Source organism: Gymnogyps californianus, chromosome 1 (assembly GCF_018139145.2).
Source record: "Gymnogyps californianus isolate 813 chromosome 1, ASM1813914v2, whole genome shotgun sequence".
In the NCBI taxonomy this organism is placed as follows: Eukaryota; Metazoa; Chordata; class Aves; order Accipitriformes; family Cathartidae; genus Gymnogyps; species Gymnogyps californianus.
Window position 1 is genome coordinate 31,900,652 of NC_059471.1, and position 25,000 is coordinate 31,925,651.

Below are 25,000 nucleotides of genomic sequence, written 5' to 3' on the forward strand. Positions count from 1 at the left end.
TTCATGGAAAAGGACCTTGATGCTTTCTACAGGCAAGTCACGCAGTGGGTTGCAGCCAGCTCCAGTCTTGGCTGACCCGTAATTACAGCTCAGGCACTCCAGTAAGACCTGTGCCACCTGGTGTTTGCAAAGAGCTGAGTGTTGAAAGATGAGCAAGAACCTAGTCCAGCCCTCTGCAGTCGAGAAGTCCTACAGCCTAAGTCCAGTTTTGTGGATAATTTGTTTCCCTGGTGGGGAACAACCCTACCTCTTGGTGGGTATCACCAGACTTCCCCAAGACCCATCCAGTGAGTATCTGTTCCTGAGTTCATGGGCAAAATCAGGCTGAGCTCCCTGGAGAGCACTCAGTGATGACTGACACAATCTCTGAGCCCAGGCTACAGCTAACGGTGACAGAGAGTTTGCTGTGCTTACCTCTGTACCCAAAACTGCTTTTCCCCTCCGTGTACAAACACAGCCTTTGAGCTCATCAACAGCACCGGCAGGCTGCCCGTCTCCTGCCCCGCTCGCCCCAGGAGCTGGGGTGCGAGAAAGGACGGAGCGGAGAAGCAGCAGAGGCTGGATACGAGCCAGGCTGAGCCTAGCGGATAAATAGCTGCATTAGGCGGGTGCTGTGCCTGAACTAATAAGCCCTGCAGGAGACAGGATCTGTTCACTGCAGCATCCTGCCAAGGGGTTGTGGTTTATCTGCCTCCAAACCTGACAGGCACATCCACGTGCTGCAGCGGTCCATCATCCTGCCGGAGCCGTGGGGGGGATGAGCTAGCTGGGGTGCTCTGCAGGTGTCTATGCCTTTGGTTTCTCTCTCTGTAAAAGAGGTGGGGGACAATGTTCTCTGACATCAGTTAGGTGGTTTGGGAAGGAGGCCAAATATCCTGCTGTGTGTGAGGGACCCATCTGCAAAACTGGTCCTGTTGCCATAAATACTGTGAAGCCGCCGATCCTTTTGGTGTCAATGAGACATTGGGGGATATGCTCTTCCAATCTCACAGTCGGGCTGTAAATATCTAAGATGCAAAATGAGGATGCTGAAGCTTAATTGTAGCCACCTAAGTTTATAATTTTTTTACCTTAATCTCTTAATGATGATTATACTCTAAGTAGAAAATATAAAGCATTTTAGGAGCATTAAGGAATACTTAGAGGGCTCATTAATCCACAGTTAATATGCATCCACCACTGAGAGGGAATGAAGCAATCATGCCGCTCCAGCATTACGCAGCACGCCGTCCCCACCTGCCTTCAGGAGGGAAGCGGAGGATGCCCGCTCCACCTGGGACCACGGGAGGAGGCGGAAGTGAACAGAAAACGATGGTCTGAAGTAGACACCACAAGGCATGTGCAACCTCCCTTGTCATTGGGGTTTTGAGGCAGATCTGCACCATCATCTTGACTTTTTCCCTAACAAAGACAGCAAAGTTGGCTCTTTTTACTTTCAGCTTCCAACCACAGTAATATTCAGCCACCTAGGTCAAGGTTGAAGGTAGTGCTTTGGAAAGGTGTGTGTCAGTGCAGCAACCTCTGTGCTTTTCCCTAGCAAAGGCAAAACCCTTAGGAGGTCAATCGTAAGCCATCTAGGCTTAACCACATCAATGACCCAATTAAAAAAAAAATGGTGGGAAGTGTTCACTTGCCTTATCTTCACTGATAAACAAAAATGCTCTCCACCACTTTGAGCTTTCTTGGTGGTTCCCTGTGCACGACAGCGATCAGACGGTGCCTCATTTGGTCCCAAGCGTGATGAGTTCCCAGCACTGAAGCAGAGGCAGAAATTGCAGTGTCTGCAGTACAACCAGCCAGTCTCTGGGCTTTAATTCCAGAGGGGGGTTCATTCTCGGAGAAGATGTCCTAATGTCACGTGGCAAATAGAAGAACTTGTTGGCTCAGTGACCTTCAGGAGATTCTTAGCTGGCAGAAAATTCAAGGGGGTACTTTGTACTGCCTTTGGACAGTGTAAAATGAGAATGAAAGGGCATGTCAGGCACTGTTAGATGTACACATACTACATGGTCAAACGCAAGGTCTTCCTTTGTCCTGCCAGGGAAGTTAATTTTCCAGATACTTGTCACCATGGGAAATGAGTACTGAGGCTGTCACGGTCCCAAACAATTTTTTTCATGTGTTATCTTTACTTCCAGCGTGCGAGATAAGGCTGAGGCCACTCGTGCTGGTTAGTCTATGGGACCCGCTGAATTGCATCTCGGATGCAAATCTCCAAAAAGGCGCAAATCCCATCAACCCTGGGTGGCTGCTTTAGTTGCAAAGCAAAAAGAAAGGAGCAAGAGCAGGAAGCCTGCCTTTCTGGTGGGCTTGCCTCCCAAACCCAGTCCCAAAGCTGAAGAAGGGAAGAAATGCATGTGCTCAAGGGGGTAGATCCTTCTCTGGACAAGAGTGGCAGGGGTGCAGGGCCCCCCAAGGTCCCTAGCCTGCAGCTGTGCCCTGCGGCTCACACACGGGTGCTACCCCGGTGGGAAGTGAGCTGTGCTGTACGTGCAGCATTGGCAACCACCCCAAACTTCATGGTCAGGAAACAGGGGGTGTGGACAGGTCATCCTCAAAATATAACAGCTTGCTGCAAATCAGCGCCCTCCTTCCTGCTCTGTGCTGCCCTTGTCGCTAATGTGGACATATCCTCTGCACCTCCTCTAATCCAGAAGCTATGCCTGGGGAAGCAATAAATGCCATACCATGATGTGATGCTCCTGATTTTCCAGAATTTTTATCTAAGTATAATCCGTTGATGTTATTTAATTACCGTAAAGCAGCTGCCTCATAGCATCCAAAATACATCTATTTGCCTTAATTTTACAGTATGGTAATTAACTACCAATGACTTATTTAAAACATATTTACAGAGGGAAATGTCAGAGATGCATCACTTTTTCATGCCCAGTAAATGCATCCGCAATAACCAATTTGGTATTTAATTAGCTTGCTTATGATCTCACCTCTGAGAAAAATTATTTCAGAGAATGTGTTAGCTATGATGCTTAAGCAGGTTCTCAGAGAGAGGATGCACCAGCTGCAGGTCAGCAACAATTTTTTGCTTTATTATGTTGGGGTATTTTGCTGTTCATACAGGCTTAATGTAGTTATGGCCTTCACATCATTTTTAAGTTAAACTATTAACCACACAGAAAATCAATATGCAATAGAACAACGTTCATTAAGCGAACCATAAATCAACTCTTCTGTAGACACAACAGGTACCAAAGACTTTCATAAAACTCCTGGCCTGTCATGATCAAAGGAGAGGAGACTGTTACCATGAACAACACATTTCTGTGCATCAGATCTGGGTTAAGCGATATATACATGCTAACAAATATTAATTGGAAAGGGAATTTGTGTCTGTCAGAACCTAGAAACAGTGTGGTCCTTCAAGGGTTCCTTCTGCTGTAGCTCCCTGGACAAGATGGGAATCGCACAAGTTAAATGGCTCTTCCATTTCTGCATTGTGCTTAGGGATATAGTTCTCCTGGGAAGTGCAGCACTGGTCCCTCACATGAGGGTTGTATCACCATCCCCTGGGATCGCTGAGCTGCCTCTTAGCCACCAACCCCAGGAACTGCAGGGCATCACGCCTGTGTCTTCTTTGGCCTAAATGAAGTGTGAGTCGCAAGGCTGAGGATTTTCCACTGCTCGTCACTGAATTTGTGTACTCACAGCATGTTCATCCATCGCTGAGGACAAGCATCTGGAGGGAGCCTGCAAGGCTGATGGCAGGGGCAGGCAAAAGGCGGGATCCCATTTTGAAACTTCACTGACATAACACAGGGTGAATCTTTGGTGAGGGTACAGTGAAATTTTCTTGCCTCTCAGACATAAATTCACATTCTTCAAAGCTAGAAGAGGCTTTTATGGTAACGTAACCAGGCCAGCTGCACAAATCCAAAGCCAAGATCCTTTCTCAGGAGCTTAAGGCCATAACTTCAGCTCCCTGATGTCTTTTAGAAAGAGCTCTAGTTTGGACACAATGACTTTCATCGATAGAGATCACATGTTTATGGGCAAAATATGATATTTTTAGAAATGGTACTGTCAGCAGGAAAAAAGGCTACATTTGATTACCTTGGAAGGCTTTGGGGAAGCTGGGAAGACATTGTTCAGTGTTTTCTTTTTCCTGAATGTTAATGAAAAAGCAGCAACTTGAGATCCCACACAAAAGCCTGGAAATTAAGTATCCCCTCCCTCCTGCTCAGGAGAACTTTGATATCCCCACAGAAACACTGCATCTGTTGTAAAAAACAGAGTAACTTTGCTGGGGGTTGGAGGGGAGGCAATGAAATAACCCCAGAAAAATCAATGACAGCTGATTGACAACAGAGGTTTGTATCGTTTTGGTGAGACTTCCCTTCCTCAGGTTAGTTTTGCAATAGCCTTACATTCCTTCGGTGCTCACCACATCAGCCTGTTCCCTCCATGGCGGCTTTTCCCCGTGTTCCTCTTTCTACCAGGTTTCACAGGTACGGTTACAGTGCATCTTGACAGCTGGATCAGCACTTTTTGCCCTCTGAGGCTTCATGAAAGTCACCCTAGCTTGCAAAACCACTGACTGGTGCTTCAGCACTCTGTAAAAGCCAGCGATGTCTGCACACACCACTTACCCCCCACAGCAGAGTCCCAGCTCTCTCCACTGCTTTCCCACAGTAGCTGCAGCATCCTCCCCCTGCCCCCTTTTGCCAGATCGCTCCTCTACTTTTCCCCCAGTAACATCCTGACCCATCCAGCTGGTTTCCCCATCCAGGAGCCGGCAGAGAGCACTCTCCCTGCAAAGCATCTGCTCCTGTGGGCTCCTGAAGCAGCGCAGCGCTGGTCATCCCACATCAGGGAGATCAGCTGTGGGCTTTCTGCTCCCTCAGCCTTGGGGGTACCAGCCTGGCAGTGTTACAATGCCTTAATGCCCCACTTCTGTTCTAATTAAATATTGAAACTCCTGTTTCAGGGGACTGGATCGTCTTGTACTTTTTTTTTTTTCCCCCTGCAGTAGAGAGTCCATGGCTCATTGGTCTGGAAAATATCATGCTTGTCTTTGGCAAATAGCCAGGCTTTCACAAAATGTTCCTCAAGTAGAAACTCCCAGTCTGCTTATAAATACCGTCACCTATGTTTTAGAGCTGGAAACCCCAGGCCTTTCTGAGGTTAAAGCAAGGTCTGCGACGCAGAAAAAAGAAAGCCCCAGTCTCCTCTCTTTTCATTAAGAAGGTGTTCTCAGTAATTCTGTGGAATGAGAGATGAAACCTCTTCTGAAGTCAGGGAAAGTCCCAGGGGCTCAGAACTTACAGGTTCACACCTCCCATCAGCAGAAAGAAGGGGCTTTTTTTGAAGTTGATCAAAATACTTTTGATTTTGAAGTTACAGAAAGCCCTTAATTATGCTGGTTTTGGAGATAATCAGTCCAGGCACCTGCCACATACAACAAATAGATATACAGTGCTAAAAAAAAACCCTAAATGTAAGCTGATAGCATTTATAGTCCAGAAAAGGTGCCCGTTGAAGGACAGACACTATTCCTTATCTCACCTGAAAGTGCATGAACCAGGAGCTTTGTGAGGACATTTCAGCTCCTGACAGGGCTGTTGTGCCAGCCCCAATAGTCTAGAAAATACATTAAGAAAGTTACTTTCAAGTCTGTGCTGCATCATCTCAAGATTACATTAAATTTGCTATCCAAATCATAGAAAAAATGAAGCTGCTGTTGAGTCTCCAGGGGCAAAAGTGCAAATTTCATGCAAGATGCCTTTTGTTTGTCCCTGAGGGCAGCGCCTGGGCAGTTCCCCGTAGGATGCCGCCTTCCAGCTATGCCTCTGCTGCTGACGGTCATGGGGGGGAGACCTACAGCAAATGCCTTCTGTTGTTTATTTAAGAGGAAAAGGGAGGTTTTGATTTAATTAAATCTATGGTAGAATTTACTTAGGACTAAATTGCAGTTAAGTTTTATGTCCCTATTTCACAATAGGGAGTGCATTGTGCTCGTTTCCTTGAGATTTTATCCACCTTTGAACCAGAACTGGAGAATGGAGAGTGGAAGTGGGAGGTGGTTTCAATGCCAAAAAGGGGGACCGGGTTTTGGTCCCTTCCCTTTAGATGGATATGGTCATCTCCCCGCACGGCAGGCAACGACCCCGGGGCAGGAGAGGTGCACGACGGCACTCTGATGGCAGCAGCTCTGAAGCTCAGCCTGGCTCTTTGGCCATTTTGCAAACTGAGCTCCCTGGAGAGCAACGGGGTAATTGTCCCGTGAGTGGTTGAATCTGCATTTTTCTGATCACTCGAATTCACTGCGAAACTGATGATAGTGCAGGGTTTGTACTTTTCTCCTGTCTTTTTCTTCCCCTTAATATAGCAAAGCGGTCCGCTGTTAATGGACGTGCATTAAACTGCTTGGCACAGCATGTTCAGCGCTGAGAGCAGGAAATGATCATTTCAGGGCCACTGCTAAGAAAACCTGTTGAAGTGTCTTGGGGCAGAGTGAAAATCTAGTACTTGGGGATTAATTATCTGGAATTTAATGAGGCCAAAAGCCAGGTAGCAATTAAATGTCTGTAGATGGAGAGGGTAGTTTCATAACAGACTTCAGTGGTGAGGCTGACTTTAAAAGTTTTTGCTCTCTCATCTCAGTCTATTACCAATATTACCATTTTTGGGGCTGTGCTGTGAACCAGATTGCTGAAGTGATCTTCATTGTGAGCTCTTTTGGGGGATTATATTTGAGCTGTGACATTTCAAAATTAGGTTCAGGTTTCTGCCAAATTGGAGCAACGAAGAAGACGTATGTGTGTGCGTGCATGCACATGTGCATTTGTACACATCAATATAAATGCATTGCAGAAGTGATGTTTGCCCAGAGAAAGTACAGTATCAAAGTCCAAGATTGGTGGGTTATGTCTGGACTGCTAAATGAAAGAGGTACGGGAAGCAATCTCTTGCCTGAAGCTAAATGCCAATGACTTCTTCAACTGGTTAAGGTTAGCTCTTGCTATAGCAATTTCACCTTGGAGAGATGTAGCTGGAGTGGTGCAAACAGAGCCAGGGAGTGAGCCGATAATTTGGGTATGTGGATGATCAGGAGTCCAGTGCTTGAGTTCACTACTTGATCTTCTTTTGCTGGATGTCGCCATGTATCCCTCTGCACTGAACATACCCAGCTCCAGATACTGACTTTGTGTTTTGGGCCCATCTGTCTGATGTAATCAAATTCAGAATATTTTGGTTTGATTTTTTACCTTCTTAGTTTTATTTATATATGTAAGTATATGAATAAAAGGAGGGGGTTTTTCACAGTAAATTATACTTTGAATAAGTCAACAGGAAGTCCTATTTTTTCCTGATTTATGTTATTAAACATGTGAATATTTCCTATTTAGTGCTTTTAAGAAAAACATATTGCATGGTAAAACTCCTGACCACTGTATCATCTGCCATGTAGGTGTCTACTTTGCATTAGTCAAAATCCAGTCCTATCCCCTATTTCATCCAGTCCAGTTTTTCTGCGGAGTTCATGTTTCTCTCCGAGTACAATAACCATATCACTTCAGTTATTGCTGTCATAGCAAGGAGATCAGACACGCTCCCTGGCTTCTCCATACGATATATCAACTCTGGTTATGTAAAATATTACAATAAATTATTATATCAAACAGGATGCAGACAACAGGATTAAAACACTATGGCATTACACATATCATAGGAAATTATAGGCACACTGCCTGACTAGGTATATGTGTATATATTAGTTTGCATATGGGGCCTAGGAAAAGATTTGAGGAATTGGAGATCATTTTATTTTTTAAATCAAGAATCAGAATATAACCACTTTGGGCTTGAGCAGAGCCCTTTCTTGCCTCTTACGAAAAGATTGATAGTTTTCTTACAGCCATGGACCAGCTCTCCATCATATATTTTGGTTTTTAAAGCTATAATGAGATCAGCCATAGCTCAGCTTTCCTTAACTCTCCGCAGACTTGTATCAACACAGATGTTCATGAAGAAGAGATAATGGTTTAAAAGCTCTAATTTTGTTACCCTCTCTGCCATCTAAGCTGATCCTAATGTGATTAGGAAAGTCCTTTCTTACTTAGGCAGGGTCAATTTGTCTCAGAGGAGGTAGGGAAAGGAGACACTGAGGGTGCTAGTGCTGGCTCCATGCTCAGAAACGTTGCCGTGGTGGCTAGGAGGCTTGTTAATGCAGTGTCCTTCATCACATCCAAAGGCAGGGGAGAGCGATGCACTTTAGCCATTCCTTCTTTATTTGCATTTATCTGGAAGCAACAGGCTGCCACATTTCCACAAGTACACTTTATACAAAAAGAGGATCCCAAACCTGGTCGCTGTGGTTGCACCAGATTAGGCTGTGTTCATCACGTCTGATTTATCACACAACTTCACCTCAGTGCAGTGGAGGACCACAAGAAACCCACTGCATTGGGCAGCAAGCTGCCAAAATGTTGACACGACACGTTTGGCTGCCAGACCTCCTAAGCATTTCATGTCATACACAACCAGACAAGAAGTTAATGCAGTCATAAGGAAGTTTAGCTTAAGGTCAGAAAATACCAGGATGCTCCCAAACCATCAGGAGCTCTTGTGAAATAATAGTAGTAACTGAGACAGGGAGGAAGCCCTAAAGACATGTTGCTGTAGTGTTGGCCAGTGGGCCAAGATTCGGCTATCAGCACAGGGAACGTCACAGGCAGCAACTTGCAGACCAGAGGGTCGGGGTGGGCTGTGGAGGTCATGCTGGTTTCAGAGCTATGTGCCACCAGAGTGGGGCAGGAGCAGCAAGGAAGGAAGGGCAGAGCTGTGGGACGAAGCCCATCGGAGGAGAAACACATGATATAAGTGATGCTGAACGTGCCTGTGGTCGGGCCACATCTGCGCTGTGTTTTGGAACGGCCTCACACCAAGGAGGTGTATGGAAAAGTTAAAGAGAAGATCACTTTTCTTCTGCATTCACCTAGAGCAGACCTGGGTGGAGATAAACACTGCTGAGCTTTCATATGAGCACTCTCGTCTGGCCACGGGGTGTAAATTACCACTTCCCTCTGCTGTAGTTCTCTATCAAAGGTCACGAACGAACTAGTTTTAAAAAGATGGTGTTACCCTATTCCTACAGCAGCTGCTCAGCCCCTGCCTTCGCCATCACACCTGAAACATGAGCAGGCTACCACAGTGTGGGTTAACCTTCATCTGCAGGGGCTGAAGACCGTGTGACCAATCTTCGCTACCAGCTCAGCCCGTTTCCTTGGGGGACACCTCTGACAAAGCTAGCATGCCAGTCTTGGCCTCATGCCGACGTGCTGCCCTGACCTCTCGTTTCTTATGCACTTATTTTCTGGTCATCCTGATGCAAATCACAAAATTACCCTGGCAATTCCAGCCGCTGGTGCTCCACGCTGCTTGCTGTCCACGTGGTTCCTCCACTGCAGACAACTGGTGTGAGGTGTGCATCAGCTCTTCAAACCGCGCTGGTGAATGTTTCCTACGATCTTTTCCCTATAGGTGTTTCTAGTGTAGGTCTCGGGGCTGTCATTTGTGCTGATTGCACACCCTGCGTTTTCTCTGCGTCGTGATGGTGGATGCCATAGACCAGCTCATTTGTTGTTTGTCCCTTCTACCTTATCTCAGCATCGTATTGCAAGGTCTTTCCCCACTACTGCATTAAGTGCAGAGATGGCTCAGTGCTGTGGACTCTCTTTTCCGTAAATGGCACAAACACAAGTTTGTTTCCAAATGTGTAATTCTCAGTGTTTCAAAATTTTTCACTTCCTGCTTTTTCAGTCTTAGCTTTGGGTCATGTTTCAGCTTCGTTTGCCAAACTGCTCTTTTATTAAGTGTCGGTGCCCCCGCAGCTGGCATTGTTCAAACAGGATTTTCAGGATTACAACAGTAATATTGCTGAGACCTTATACAAAGTGGGAAGGTTTTTTCATGTCTGATGCAACCACATGTTATAAACTTCCAGTAAAATGGCTACTTTCAGGCTGTGGCTCCTTGCCTGCTCTGTGGCACCAGAGCCCTGGAAGTGCCGTTCCCATTTCCCTCATGTTTCAGCAATGCTGCCAGGGGACTACAGAGTTTGGTTTATTTCATGCAAACATCCATTTTCTGGTTTTCTTTCCTTTCGATCTTCACTAACATTTCTTGCCCTTTTGCCCTTTGTGGTAGGTTAACCCTGTCCAGCAACTAAGCACCCACCATTCACTCGCTCACTCCCCACCAGCAGGATGGGGGAAAGAATCAGAGGAGCAATAGTGAGAAAAACTCACAAGTCAAGGTAAAGACAGTTTAATAAGCGAAGGAAGAGAGAAAACAAAGAATAAGTGATGCAAATGCAGTCACTTGCCACCTCCCACCAGCAGACCGATGTCCAGCTGGTCTCCAAGCAAAGACTACTTTGGAAAGACTACCCCCCTGCCAATTTATTGCTGAGCATGACGTTATGGAACATACCTTTGATCAATTGGGGTCATTTGTCCTAGTGGTGTCCCCTCCAAACCTCTTGCCCATGCTGACTCAACTTGCTGGGGGGGGGCAGAGTGATAAACTGAGACCTTGATGCTGTGCAAGCACTTCTCAGCAGTAACTAAAACATCTGTGTGTTATCAACGCTGTTCTGGTCACAAATCCAAAGTCCAGCACCATATGGGCTGCTGTGAAGAAAGTTAACTCCAACCCAGCCAGACCCAGTGCTCCTTATTTTGATTTCACTCCACGCTCTCAGCAACTCCTCCCTTCTTGCACATTGCTCTTTTCTGGTGCCAAATATAAAAGATACCTGACTAAATGGAGGGTCCCATTTTACCCAATGGAGGGAAATAGGCATTCCTAGAGTAGATGCAAAAGCAGATCAGGAGGTGAGCCCAGGGGACTATGCCATTTACCTTGACTGTTAGGAGAGCCTATATTGACTAGACGATATGCAGATGCCTGTGAACCTGTGATGTTAGGTAAGATGAATCACACTTTTTCTTTGAGTTGTTTTTGAAACCTTTCAATGATCTCAAAACTTTGAAACACAGAGTATAAAACTTCAACCAGATTTCTCTTTTTGAGATCGTAGATACTGTAGTCCAGCAGACTGACACCTTCCACTACCTAAATGGTCCACATCTTCAAAGGTATTTTGTTCTGTGACTCTTACTAAAATCTGCATCTTTGTCCTTAAAAAGAATAAACACCATGACATACTACATATATCACTTTCCACTTGTGTACAAGTGGAAATACAACTCTGGCTGCGTTTTTTACCCCTATGACTTTGTGGTAACCCCCAACACCAACAAATTACAATGAAAATGTTTAATTTTCACTAGCTGGAGGGATGATGCAGATTAAAAGGGAGAACAAGAACAAAGAAACTGGATTTTCTTCTGTTGGTCATGGTGGCTTTCTATGCTGGAGAGAGGAAACCGTAACCCTCCTTTTCTAGGTCACTTTGTTCAGGCACCTTTTGCTATGCACAAAGAGATTCTGTAAGCAGGATATACACAACTTTGAAGTATAACACAGTTATTTATTGGTTGACACAGACAAGAGATAGATGGGATTTAATGTGCTACCAGGCTAAGCATTAGTATGCCCAGTGTCCCTGATAAGACACCTGAAGAGTCCTTGCTGGCCAGGCAGTCAGCCATCGGGTGGGGAAGGGCTGGTTTCTACTGCACTTGTGACAGGTCCTCGGTGCTGCTGAGTTTCCAGTTTCCAACTCTCTGTGTTGCCATCTAGGATTTTATATCTTCCCATGCCGGTGTTTTTCTTCTTGAATCCTTGAGTTGTTCCCTATCCCCATCTCAGCAATCCTACCTCTGTTTGCCTTTTCACCTTTCTCATCTCATGAGTCACTGCTCTACAGACTTTCTCCCAGATCTTCCTCAGTGGTCTGAGCCAAGGCTATGTAGCTGGGCTGAACCAGAGCCAGGCGCTGGATTCCTGGACCACAGAGAGCTACATTTTTAGGAAGAGAGGAGGTTGCAAGTGTGTCAGGGCACAAGTGATTTATGGATGCGCAGATTTACAAGCGATTTTTTGCTGGGCACCAAGATCAGCAGTGTTCGTGAGGATGCATATGACAACTGATAGGTCCTGGCACCATGCCAGGCTTGCATGCCACTGATATCATGTGCCCCACATCTAGGGAACCCCCGTGCAAGCAATTCAGACTGAACCCCTAATCTGGCTGAGCCTAGTTTCGTTCTTCCCACCCTCTTCTGCAGCCACAGATACCACCAGGCTCAGCTCCCATTGGCAGAGCAGACACCTCCAGTACCTGGCCCCTCCTTTTGAATGCATTTTCCCTATATCTTTATTCAAGGCGTCCCCTTTTTCCCAGGTAGCTGTATGAGACCTATTTGGTGCAAGCTTGAGTGTGGTGTCACAGAGCAGAGTAACTCTTCTGCAGTCAATAGACTGAGTTACTGAAGGTTTTCAGTGGTTCCCCCAGCATATAGGGGATGGGTAAGTTCTGATGATGGATGGTGTCTTAGCCAGTGTAGCGGCAAATTGTAATATTTGCTTTACCTGTCCATGAACATGACCTGTTGGGGACTCAGGGCAAGATCCAGCTCCTAAAATACAGTTAGATGCTATTTGGTCTCTGACTCCCAAAGACTCACCTGATCACTTGGACACTGTAAGAGCCCCTGTACACCAAAGCTGGTACTGAAAATGTGCTAATGATGTGCCTAGTGTGCCTCCTCGCCCCCAAAGGGCTGACATCTTAGGACACCATCTTGCTCGGCTCAGCGTCTTCCACTTGTACCTCTCTGGGTGCAAAATCAGGCAGTCCCATGTTCCCCAGGGGACTAGATCCTGTGTTTAATTTGTGAGTGTACCCAACACAGACTGACAGCACGGAGGGCAGGAGAAGACACAACTCCCTGGCAGCAGCTTTCAGTCTGAGTTTCATCCACTGCTTGCAGAGCAACCTAGAAGCGAGAAGTCTCTCCCATAGGGGGGGAGCCACATCTCCTACTTCCCACAGGAGTGCCCTAATGGTGGAAGGGATCGGTGCAAGGATCACCCTCCACTCTTTCTGTTGAAGTGAGGTCATCATGCAGTCAAAAACACAAGCATCTTGGGCTAGAAGAAATATGACTCCATACCTACCTGTCTTGTGGAACCAGTAAACTGCAGCCTGGTTTCCTTTAGCTACTGTCTCCTGTAAAACACTATCCACAGAAACTAGGACTGGATCCTAAATTTATCTTTCCTCATGTCAGCACGCAAACTGTGAAAGCCTCTGCTGTCCCGTCCCCATGTTTCCCTGCTCCTAGCAGTGCAGTTCCGTAGCAGACGTGCAATGGCTGCAGTGGAGCCATGCTGGCTTTGTTCAGCTAAGAATTTGGGTTTATAGAGGTTCGCCCTTTCTGTACGGTCCTTTTTCAAGGTACCTGTTACGCTCAGTGCTGGAGAAATAACAATAGCAGAAATAATGAGGGTGGCACAACAGTAAAGCAGCCAAGTGAGAAATGCATCACTCCAGCGCAAATGAGACCCGTTCCAGCCACTCAGCATCTGCTCTTCTCCCTGGAGCCGTGGCTCCTCTACCAGCGACGTCTAGGAAACCTTGAGGTGCCTCCACTGAAACATGATGTCACCTGCACACAGCTGAGCATGTTCAACTGAATGTGACCCTTCGCCAGGTGTCTGTAGTTGTGCTGATGGGATTTGGATGTATAATGAGAAGCCAAATTTACTTGAGATACCCTTGCTCCAGAGTGCCAGTATCAGGAAACAAATGACATAAAAGGAAAGTAATGCACTCCTATGCCCATACTATACACTTAAAATTAATTCCCTGTAACTGAAACTGATTGTTCACATAAATCTCACTCTGCTTTTAAGCTAGGACACAACCTCAGCTTAATTGATATTCGTGCTTGAAGACAAAGAAATCAATTTGGCACGTCTAAAGAGCCTTTAGGTTTTTCACAGAGAAAGACTTTCCCTGGTAAACAAGCTTGTCTTTTTATAGGCTCGGGTTTGCGAACATGGAAGATATGCCTTTAGTTACATGCATAGATGTAGCTCTCCTTGGTGGGCTAGGAAACAAAAACACCTGCATGCATCCTTACAGTGGTCTCCTTGGCTTTCAAATCCCCAGGCACATGAAAACTTGCACAGCTAGTTCCCATTCTTTCCCTCACTGTCTCACTATTCCAGGGTAAGGTGCCCATTTATAATTATTTATCAGGGTGTACATGATCAAGCCCTGTGGAGGCACCTACTGAAATGTGGGTATGCCACTTGCATTCCTGTTTTATTGTTCTTTAACCACTGCCCACCTAATAATACCCTCAGATTCAGGTGAGAGTGCACAAATTAGGTGGGAAAGCTCATTTTACCATCAAACCTGCAGAGTGGGCATATCAGCATAAAAAAAATATAAGGTGTGAGAAAGCTCAGCCCCATTTCTAGCTGACTGGAGTTTGGATGGGGTTAGCCACATACCCTCACAAGAACCCCCTCCGTTAAAGCTCTGAACCAAGCAGGCGGGAGAGCGAGGAGTCTGTGCTAGATTTTGAAATGAGCTTGTACAGCAGGTTCACTGCACGCTTATCATGCCTTGTAACAAGCACTGCCTCCATGTCCTACAATTTATGTGCTAAGTATTTCTAATATAGCAACCACATTGATTTCAAGGGCAGTTTGCAGAGCAGTGTGACTTTTCAGCTGACAGGGAAGGTAAAGCCTGAATGCCCTCTTCTAGCCGTAGAAGAAGAGCTGTGGTATGGCTGAGGAGTTGAAATCGGTCCAAAAGAACTGCTGACACAATGTGCACTTGAAGGAAGAGATGTTTTTTACATAGTACCTTATGAAAACAAACACGTACCTGATGTGTAACTGCATCTTGAGATAAGATGCCAAAAGAAAAAGCCTTCCACAGGAAAGCGCTTATTATTTTCCCTTCCAAATGACCGAGTGCTTAGGAAAGGTGCCAAAAGATGGCCCTGAAGGGTGACAGTCTCTGTGCAACCATTAACCTTCAAGGGCTTGGGAAGCAGCACATGAACTCCCCTGATGTGAATTTCTGCCTCTCGCCTGCACAAGCTGAGCCGCCTCTGGGTGTGGGAAATTCGGGTACGGCTGTGTCCACCAAGCCACAGCAGGCTAAGGTCACAGCACCAACTTGCAATCATCCATGCTGTGTGATGGCCAGCACTCTCCCTGGATTTGCCCCATGCCAGCAAGTGCTCTCCTTGATGGGCTCGGAGAGACCAGGGGCTGTTCCCACCAGGCACAACGCAGAGGCCACCCTGTGTGAGAGGCGAGTTGAACCACATGGACACAAGATGTGCCACTTGTCCTCAGGGCCAGGGAATGGCTCCTGGCCTGTTTTGATGACCTGTATAAAGGTAGCCTAGGCTGATAAATTAGTGATAAAGTCTGGGTTTGAGGTCTGGACCTTGACCACCTGCACCACTTTTTCCTTGGCACGGGTTCAGGCTGCCCTGTCTCCCCTCAGCGAAGGTATGTCTGTAAGTCAGGTTGTGTTACCTAAGCTTGGGATCAAAGATCTGTCCCTAGACCTCCTTTATTTGGCAGTTTAGGCCCTGCACGTAAGACCTGTGTATCATTGTCCTTTAAAGGCTGCAAGCCATGGTGAAAACAGGGATGCTTGCTTTGTCACATGGAGTCTTTCACACAAGGGACCAGGTGCTATAGAGTTTATCAATCAATCAGCTAAACGGTCGGTGTCAAGGCACATCTTCACATGGCAAAGAGAGGGCACAGAGGTACTCCAGCTGGCTAGCTGAGATCCTGAAAGCAGTCTAAGTTTAGAGTGGGATGTTGACGGTCCTGTCTCGTGGCTCAGTTACGGCAGAGTTCAGGGAAGAGCAGAGAGGTTATTAGGAGAGCCTAAATTCATAAAAGCACTAATCTGAAGAAGGACATGGAGGCAACAAGGGGACCATGTTTGAGGCAACATGGGGACAAGCCAGTGCAGGGCCAGGCAGATGGATCAGGAAGAGACAGAATCAAAGGGCTTGAAGGGACCAGGAAGCTCAGGAGCCAAGGCAGGAGCAGGGTGGGATTCATCTCACCTGAGTGTAGGAGCTGAAAACCAGATGTCTGCATCTGAGCTCAGCTTAGTCACCCTCAACTCCCCTTACAGGCAGTGGAGAGAAACAGCTAAGTGATGCCAGAATCAGGACAATGCCAGACCAAACTGGGAAGGAAGTTTAGCTATAACTCTGCCGCTCTACAGCTTCAGATGGTTCAACTTAATCCTGATGTTATTACATACACAGACTTTTCTAATTTTTCAGCCTGCATTCCTTTAACTGCAGTCACCTGTGTAAGGCCAGTAGCAAGGAACTCCAGCAAAAGGGTATTTGCAAGTCAGTTTGGGTTGATACTGCTGTCACTGATGCTCATTTGCACATCTGACTGTTAAGAAAGAGTTGTAGTTTACCCTGCTCCATATCTTAGTGAAAATTTGCTGCTTAAAACTCTTTTTTACCTCAATTTCTCATCCTGAAACATTCACTTTCCTCTCATCTTCTGCCAGTGTCACCTTAATGTCCATCGCCTGGAGTTGTGACTGTGTCTCCCCTTTCCTGTTGTCTTGCTGTCCGTTCTACTTCACTGCCCAGGTTGCATGGCTTGAAAAATACTAGCCAGCCATCACTGTCACCAGGGCTTGGCACATTTATAAGTACAAAAGGAAAGAAAATATTGAGCGATAATAAGTGAAAATGAAACACGGAGCAGTATGGCAGATCACCCCAATGCTGAGGTTCTTGAATCACAAGGGTTTTTTCCTTGAACCATTCTCATTTCACAAGATCATCTATGCAACTACTCTGTAATCAAGGGCAGTACCAGGCCCACAGCTATTTAACACAACACCGAGTCTTCTTCATAACCTATTAATTTGGATGATCTCTGGCCAGTTTAAGCCACGGCTGATTCAGTTCCTGTACATCTCTGGTGCTGCTGATTGGCATTCTGATAAAAAGCAAAAGAGTGAAAGGAATAAAGCAGCATGGGCCTACTCCTCCATTTACTTAATGTATCCTCAATAGCATTGCCCTGTAATATATCTGTTACCAATCAATACTTGATATAATTTCAGCGAATGGTGCTGGAGCAAGCCCAAAAGCTAAAGCAGATCTTTGTGTAAAACAGGCAGCGGGAATAAATGAGGAGAAAGCTCACGTGGGAAGCAAAATGGAGGTGTGACTTGCAGGTCCGACTTTGCAATGCTGACCTCGCAACCTCAGGTCCACCAGAAAGACGAAGCAGCTCTGGGGAAAGAGCATTTGTGATGCATGAGTTGGGACTGCAGTGATAGAAAAGGAGTGGGAGGTTTCCCACTGTAACTGCATCAGCACTTCGGTGGAAACAGGTTCTCCACTGCCTGCCCTGAAGTTAGCTGCTCTCACCAGTGCTGACAAGAGCCCAAGCAGGCATGAGGTTAATGATCTGCATCCTAAGCTGGTGAGTACTGGGTCTGCTCTGATTTGCAGTGGTGGAGGAGCTGTGTTCATACAGCCCTGTTCTGTGCTGGAGTGCACTGGCCTAAGTGGCTGTGGATGGAGGAAAGCAGTAAAGATATTAAGTCCTTCATTGATCATTTAACTTCTGGGCTATGGTCTAAATCTGAAGCGGGTCTTGCAATATAGCTTCACACCACAACCTTGCAAAGCCTCCTGTTTGTGCTTCCCCAAGCCCATGAAAACAGTGCAGTCAGCTCTGCTGCTCTGCTGTAGAAGAAAGAGTTATAGCTCTGATTTCCTTCCATCCAGTGCTAAGCTGAAACCCCAGTGTGGAGAGGAAAGATGCAACCTAACTCCACCAAGTAAGGGTAGGATACTGCTCTGAGTACTTTCTCTGCCTGTGGATGCACTAAACAGACCTCTATGAACTAAGGGCAACGGGACAGTCTTCCATCTTATGTTAGATCGGAAAAACAAACAACTAGTCAACTAACGAGTAGATAGTAGTTGATTAAGTGGCAGTCAATTCTTACGATTTTCTTTCCTTCGATACATGAGACAATGTCAGGGCACTGTGTCACACGATGGGAAAAGCCTGGTGAGTCAGGGTAGAGTTGCAGGGAGGAGCAACGCTGCTAGATCAGAGATGGTTGGCAGATTCAAGTGTCCAGGGTGCAGCTGGAACACAGGCTCAGACCAGGACAGGTGCTGTGGTGCTGAGCTACTCATGCATGATGTACAGCCCCCACATTCTAGGGGCAGGAGGGTCTGAGCAGAAGCCAACTATGTATGTCTTGAGCTTGAGACTCTGCAGGACTGCTAGGGTCTAATTTTGCCTTCACATAGCTCAGAGTCAGGTTGTCCACGACATTGTTCAGTATTTCCCCTAAAACTTGAAAGCTGTTTGTTTCCCAGCGCTGAAGATCCTTTTGAAGGAGACCAGCTTTGTTACCTGGCAGCAGGGACCAGTCTGCAATCAGCATCAGGCTAAGCGCACTGGAGTCTGCCACAGCAGCTGCTCTTGGGAGCGAACTGTCCTATTCACTTACCCCCTTTTGATCAAAAATCTCTTTGGTGGGCAATTTAGCTCTGGGCAGTGATGGAGGGAAAAGGGCTAAGCAAGTACACGGCTAACTGCCCCTTTGTCCTTATGAAGTCCAACGTGCGGAAGCTAGATTGCACTTCCAGGTAGCAATGGGAGGAAGCCAGTGTGTCCTGGTTTCGGCTGGGACAGAGTTAATTTTCTTCCTAGTAGCTGGTATAGTGCTGTGGTTTGGATTTAGTGTAAGAATAATGTTGATAACATGCTGGTGTTTTAGTTGTTGCTAAGTAGCACTTATCTTAAGCCAAGGACTTTTCAGTTTCCCATGCTCTGCCAGCAAGCAGGTGTGCAAGAAGCTGGGAGGGAGCATAGCCGGGGCAGCTGACCTGAACTAGCCAAAGGGATATTCCATACCATGGAACGTCATGCCCAGTATATAAACAGGGGGAGTTGGCCGGGAGGGGTGGATCGTGGCTCTGGCATCGGTCAGTGGGTGGTGAGCAATTGCATTGTGCATCACTTGTCTTTTCTTGGCTTTTATTTCTCTCTCTTTTTGTTATATTCCTTTTCATTACAATTATTATTATTATTATATTATTATTATTATTATTAGTTAGTAGTGTATTTTATTTTACTTTAGTTATTAAACTGTTCTTATCTCAACCCACAAGTTTTATTTTTTTTCCCTCCTCCATACCCCACTGGGAGGGCGGAGGGGAAAGCGGCTGTGTGGTGCTTAGTTGCTGGCTGGGGTTAAACCACGACACAGTGCAAGTGGAAAGTCCTGCTGGGCTCCGCAATTCAGGCCTGCGGCTCAAGGTCCTGTCGTCGCTGAGCTTTTCCCGCATGTAATTCTAGAAAGAGCCTCTGGTAAAGGCAGTGTTCATCTCATTATCAATTCAATTTTTGTGACAGCCCTGTTAGGGCTCTTAATTTCTTGTGTTAAAACAACAAATGAGATGACCCAACTGCAATCTCTAATAGGTATCATGGGTCAGTAATCATTCATTTGTTATAGTGCCTCTCACCCGAAGGACGGAGATGAAAATTTGTCCTCCTAATGGCAAAGGATGTAAATTAGTTTTATTTCACTGTTAAATCTAAAGGCCTGAATATTAGGATGACCAGCCCTTAGCTGGGAAGAAAATGTGTCAGCTCAAGGGATTTTCTGCATTCGGCAAATAGGCAGCCCATAATCACCCATTAAACAGTCACAGCGGCTGTCTCCTGACACCCTTTGCTACTCCGAGTCATGACTCTCCTGCTGCACTGAACGTGGTGAAACTTTTCAAGTCTGATGTCCAACTCTGGGCCAGTGACCCCAGCTCCACTTCTAGCCAAGGAAGAGAACATCTCCTGCAGGTGCTGCACAGTAATTTCATCCTTCCATGAAGATGGGCATGTTCAAAACAGGGATGATGAACTGCTCGCTCTGTGGAGGTACATCTTATCTCCATTATTAAGGGAGCTTCAGGTGAGTAGCTCAGATTTGAACATGTCTATCTTTTAGATTTATACATTCAGATGAGACAAATCCCACCCAAAATTTATCCAGTTGTTTGTCACAGGTGTTTCTTCTGCTAAGTAATGCTATCCTTCTCCTTGAAGTCTTTGAAAGCCCCTGGGTCTAAAAGATGTTATTCTGAGTTAGCATGGACTTGCTGTGGATTTGGAAATTGCAGGGTAAGCCGTCACTGCATGCTCATAGGGTGGAAAGGAGGGAAAGGAAGGGTTTTAAAGACAGATGGAAGCTATGTTGACAGGGGCATGAAGGTGCCTAACAGCCTTCACTGAGCAAGTAGCTGCTGGTGAAGTCTCAGAAACACTTGAGTGGCTCCTCCTGGGATTGTGGGTGTCTCTCTTGCAGTAACTACACATGTGATTCATGCCCAAAACACCACACAGCCATTCCCACTTGTTAAGCCTGGTCCCAGAAGTCTGCCCCGAGCTCTCCTAGCCCTATACGAAACCAGAAGGGGATGTAATGCCCATCCCGACTGACTCAGGTTGTTACAGAGGTGTGCAGTTCCTTGCAGCAAAGCCATGCTGTTCACCCCAGGGTCACGTCCCGACAGGGAGCAGGGACTGCAGCTGGGAGCTCAGCAGCCTGAGCCCTGGGCGGTGAAGCTATGCCCTCTCTTGCACATGTGCACCCTGGCCCAGGGAGCAGGCAGGCAGCACTGCAGCGTGAGAGACGGGGAGAAGATCTTCCCTCGGTGTCCCATCCCTGAGCCGCCACGTTTCCTCCCTCCAGCCCTGGCAGCCCTTTGGGAAGAAGGAGAGATGTTTGTCCTGGAAAAGAAAGGCTGAAACGCCTTTGATGTGATGAAATGAGTGGTCTGTCATCTTGTTCAATAACATGTCACACAGAAAGCTCTATAAAAAGCTCTCTATAGAAAACTGAAAATAAAAAAAAAAATCCACCCCACTCTCAAAACCCGTAAGCATATCAGAATAGTTGTACAATTATTCACTTTTATGATGTGCAAGGCATGGAGTATTGTACAGCCAGACAAGTTTATAAGAACATGTATTAAGCTGCCTGCATGGGGAGGACCTGGCTGAAGTTAAAACATAAAACCTTCCCACAAGACAAGTGAGGGTGTGAGGGGGGACATTAAAGTGCAAGAATGGCTTTGAATAAGAAATGTGGCCCCTCTGCCCCCTTTCTCCAATGCTACGCTTGCTCTGAAATAGGAAATTTTAGGATGGAGAGCCAGAGAGACCAGAGCCAATAGAAAGAGCCTGTGGTGCTGCAGCCAGAGCTGCACAGCCTACGCCAATGGATTTCAAGCAAGAGCCTCCCTGACTTTAAAAATAACTAGACTCCAGGAGCTGCGGCTCTGCTGGATGACGGGTCTTTCGCCTCTGAATTGTTCATGGTTTCCCCATGAACAACATTGTGACATCCGACCAGTCAGCCTCACCTCAGTGTCTGGTAAGATCATGAAGCAGATCCTCCTGGAAGATGTTGAAACATGTGGAAGACAGCGATGTGATTAGAGACAGCCAGCATGGCTTCACCAAGGAAAAATCACGCCTGACTAATCTAGTGGTCTTCTACAATGGATTGACTCCATCAGTAGACAAGGGAAGAGCTACGGATGTCATCTACCTGGACTTCTGTAAGGTAGTCCCTTGACCGTACCTTTGATACAGTCCCCCACAACATTCTTACCTCTAAATTGGAAAGAGATGGGTTTGATGGATCGACTGTTAGATGGATAAGGAATTGACTGGATGGCAGCATCCAAAGAGTTACAGTCAATGGCTTGATATCCAAGTGGAAACCAGTAACGAGTGGTTTCCCACATGGGACCAGTAATATTTAATGTCTTCATCAATGACATAGATAGTGGGACTGAGTGCACCCTCAGCAAGTTTGCAGATGACACCAAGCTGAGCAGTGCAGTTGATTCGCTTGAGGGAAGGGATGCCATCCAAAGGGATGCTGGCAGTCTTGAGGAGTGGGACCTTGTGAATCTCGTGAAGTTCAACAAGGCCAAGTGCAAGGTCCTGCAACTGGGTCAGCAAAACCCCCAGTACCAATACAGGCTGGGTGTTGAATGGATTGGGAGCAGCCCTGTGGAGAAGGACTTGGGGATACTGGTGGATGAAAAATCAGATATGACTCAGCAATGTGTGCTTGCAGCCCAGAAAGCCAACCGTATATCCTGGGCTGCATCAAAAGCAGCATGGCCAGCAGGTCGAGGGAGGTGGTTCTGCCCCTCTACTCCGCTCTCGTGAGACCCCACCTGGAGTACTGCGTCCAGCTCTGGAGCCCTCACCACAGGAAAGACATGGACCTGTTGGAGCAGGTCCAGAGGAGGGCCACAAAGATGGTCAGAGGACTGGGACACCTCTCCTATGAAGAAAGGCTGAGAAAGTTGGGGTTGTTCAGCCTGGAGAAGAGAAGGTGCCAGGGAGACCTGACTGAGGCCTTTCAGTATATAAAAGGGGCTGATAAAAAAGATGGAGAGACACTTTTTACCAGGACCTGTAGTAACAGGACAAGGTGTAACAGTTTTAAACTGAAAGACAATAGATTTAGATTGCACATAAGGAAGGAATTTTTTATGATAAGGGTGGTGAGACATGGGAACAGGTTGCCCAGAGAAGTTGTGGATGCCCTATCAGTGGAAGTGTTCAAGGTCAGGTTGGATGGGGCTTTGAGCAACCTGGTCTAGTGAAAGATGTCCCTGCCCACGGCAGGGCAGTTGGACTAGGTGATCTTCAAAGGTCCCTTCCAACCCCAACCATCCTGTGATTCTGTGATTCTATGCTCCCTCTTGCTGGTGGCACACGAGGTCAGAGTGGAGGTGTCAGCAGGCTAGGGGATGCCAGGGGATTCCCTCCCCCAAAGAGCAGTGCTGCAGGAGGGGCAGCATGGAGACTGACTCAACCTCTCCTGGCTAGGGGAGACCATTTTGTCTCAGATCTGAGGCATTTTGACAGGACAAGTTGAAAAAAAAACCGAACGTCGTTGTTCTCTGTGCTCTGCTCCTTCTGCAGGCAGAGCACTGCAAACTCGGAGTCTGTCAATACAGTGCCTTTCTGTAAGCGTGAATGTTAACTTAGAAGGTTGTTGTGGGTTTTTTTTCCTTCAACAAAACCCTTTAAACTTTCACTCTATTAATAGAGATAATTTTCTTGCTCTAGGTGGAACATTGTCTTCTCTGGCTAAGCTGAGCCTCCCCTTCTGTTCTTTCTTTCCACCTGCATCTTCCCCATGTGAAGAAAACTTCTAGAAGAACTATTCTTTGAGAATTTGAGGGGGAGGAAGAAGAAGGAACAGGCTATGATTTGCACAAAATTAAAAGAAGAAGTATTGTGACACAAGCCAAATGTTCCCACAGAAATGTCCCTTTCCTTACTGCAAAGAATATATCAATGAAGCATCAGCATACATTACACAAACTAAAAAAATTTCCCCAGACTTGCAGTTTGTTTTTCATGCCCAAAGCTAATGGCTCACATTGGATTGTTTTCTGGATTGTTTTGCATTTTTTCACTTTTCTTAAGACTGACTGCACAAACTCAAGACACTCTTTCAGCTGACAGTGGAATAATGATGAATTTTGGGTTGTCTTGTAACAGAGACTTTTTTCATTCAACACCGCACTCATGTTGCAGGAACCCAGAGCAAGGGCAAGCTGAAAGCTCAGGGCTAGGTCACTAGTGGAGAAGGGGCAGGGACGTGTAGGAGAAAGGAGAGTTATTCCGAGCCCAGCACAATTTATTTTCCCCTCTTCTCTTCCTAATGCTCCTGAAACCTGAGCATGACCTCTGCCACACCAGGCCATTGTGGATGGGTTTAAAATGCCCATCGCCCGCTGGTACCAGCGGTGCCTCAGCAGGAGGGATACAGGTGTGATTTTAAGCCACTCTTGCATTTCTCCAGACACAGCTCTCAGGAGAAGGTCTTAACCAAAAATGAGGAGTGTCTTACGGCTCATACACCGCTCAGTGACTGCTACAGAGATGCAGGCACAGCCTATGAGACAGGACAGGGAGCCAGTGTCGGCAGCATTGCGTGCCCTGTGCTCCCTCCCTGCTCCATCTACGTGGCCCCAGCCCAGAGTCTGAACTCAGCTGTGACCTGCCTGGCATAGGCTTAATTGCACATTACCCTGTGACAGTTGCAAGAGCAATGTGACATAGACCATAGAGCAAATCCTTGTCCGGGAGGTGTGTGTGGATGGGATTGGAGACATCCGTCCCACCAAGAGAGGTTGCAGGCTTGCTCAACAACCACCACCTCATCCCTTCTCTCCTTCCAACAGACCAGTAATGTTTGTGCCATCCCTTGGCACTCCCAGGGTACGTTTCTGAAAGAGCAGTTAGTGGATTTAAATGTCATATAATTGTGATAGCTGGAGGTTGCCTGATGGAAGGGAAGCATTTCGATTGCCTTGGGGTGGATTTGGTCTAATTATCTCAGATGACACCAGCAAATCTGCTCCTCTTGGAGACATGCTGTTACTGTAGTAACTTGTAAATGAATATTGGATGATGAGTTATTAAAGCCAGTCTGAACCGGCAAGTTTATGAGCACAGTGGGCAATCATTTCTTCTTTTTTTTTTTTTTTAATTCTTTTCCATATTAATTTCTTTTTCAGTGTGAATGTAAAACACAAAATCAACAGGTCAGATATAGGGCTCTTGTGAACTCTGCCTCCCCTATCAGACAGAGCAGATGCAGTTTGGAACTACTTTATCACTTTGCTTTTAATTAAAGCCTATAATGGTTTTGCACTTTGTTAACAGGCTTTATCCAAAATACAAAGTAGATAAAGAATGAAGTGAATCTTCAGATAATTCTACTTTTTGGATTATCTCTTTTTACATATGCAGGCCGTTCACTACATCACCCAGAGACACAACCAGCATTGCCTCATGAGCGATCTGGTGATAAACAGTGGTTACACCCTGCCCTTCTGGAGCAAGAGCTGATAACGTGTGCCTTGGCTTTTGATACTTGCCTTGTGTGGCCAAAGGGGATGGCGTTTAGAGG

At 46.4% G+C, this 25,000-nt stretch overlaps 1 protein-coding gene across 1 annotated transcript in view; it reads left to right on the top strand.

Annotated features, from left to right (window-relative positions):
- Positions 1-25,000, top strand: part of SIAH3 (siah E3 ubiquitin protein ligase family member 3) — a 47,498-nt gene that overhangs the window by 13,163 nt on the left and 9,335 nt on the right. The window lies entirely within an intron of this gene.